Raw genomic sequence first — 1,535 nt, 5'->3', positions numbered from 1 at the left:
AAAAAATATTTATTTCTTCCCTTTGCCAAAACCCAACAAGAAAACTCTACTCTGTCACCTCATGGGTATGTTTTCTTGATCCGTGCCAGGCCTCAGATGTGCAGGCCCTTTTTCAGGTTGTAATGCAGCTCCTGCTTGGCTTCTGGGGTCTGTAAGTTACTTTGTCTCTGGTTAGCCATTGCCTTTTTATGTAGAGTGTTGCCTTGTATGGGATCGGCTAGAAAAATCTTAAAAAAAAAAAAAAAAAGGTTGGGGGTGGGGCATAGCATTCTCACTTCAGAGGGATAAAGACGACAAGAACAAAAGTTTTAGGCAGATGACAATGGATCCTGTCAATTAGACTAGGTGAAGTTAAAGCAAATGAATGCCTTACTGAGGAAGATGGAACATGGGGAGGGAAAGAAAATGAGGCTGGAGGAATCCAAGTACAATGGGAGTGACACTGATTATCCAAAGAGACCTTTAAGAGCACGTGCGCCAGTCCCAGCAATGCCATGATAAAGAGCTACAACACAAAAACCTGCGCCTTGCTCACCCAGGGATCACAAATAACCAGAATTCCCAGGAAAAACTCATGTTTCAATCTAGCAGGAGCCCAACTAAATACCACCAAATGCCAAGCTGGGCACTCTTCTGGGAGAAATCAAAGGGATGGGACCATGTGTGGCAAGGGGAACTCAGGGTCTCTTTTTAATGTCTCAGTAGAAGAAAGGAAAAAAATAGGCAGACCTAAGACACACCCTTATTTTAAAATTTTTATCGCAAAGGGCAGGATGGGATATATCCATTCAGGGAGCATCACTTTGCTCCACTGGTTTCACCGGCGGGGGCTGTTTGTGTGTGCAAGGAGGGGTCTGAGATATATGGCTGTGCAGATCACATCATTTGTAGTGATTTATTGGTTAAGAAATAAAGCATGACGGGTGGGTGTGGCTACTATAGCGTAATCACACCCCTAGGGTGAGACTATACTACACACTACCAAATTCTCCCCAGGGGTGTGATTAGCTCATAAAACCCTGCCTCCCAGAACTGCCAGACTCTTTAATGTCATTTATTTATTAAAAAAGAGTGGGCCAGGTGAATCTGTTCCATACCATGTGACTGTCACTGAGGCTGATCTTTCTGTAAAACAAGAGAAACAAAAAAAATCCCAAGCCGAAGGATCTGCTATCTGCTGGTGCTTCCTGTTGAATTTTGAAATTCAGCCCATGCAAACCAAAATAGCACAAAATTGACCTTACCAGTCCTTGTGGACTTTTGTGCTCAGGGCCAATAGCCATTCCGACTGGCCAGCAGAAAACCAGAAGATTTTATTGATTTCATGGTCTCTCACTTGCATAACATTGTGTAGCCTTGGGGAGATGCAAGCTAATAAAACATTTCAGGGCTGGTAATTTTTCATTTTTTGGTGCTTATTTGTAAGACTGGCTTGAAGGATTTAAAGAATGATGAACTACAATAATGAAACTGGGCAAACTGAATAAAAGGCCCTTCGTCTGAACTCGTCATTCATTCAAAAGAGATTGCCATGG

The sequence above is a fragment of the Theropithecus gelada genome, chromosome 5 (genome assembly GCF_003255815.1).
Source record: "Theropithecus gelada isolate Dixy chromosome 5, Tgel_1.0, whole genome shotgun sequence".
Taxonomy (NCBI): Eukaryota; Metazoa; Chordata; class Mammalia; order Primates; family Cercopithecidae; genus Theropithecus; species Theropithecus gelada.
The sequence above is the reverse complement of the archived record's forward strand: the minus strand, read 5'-3'. Positions refer to the sequence as shown.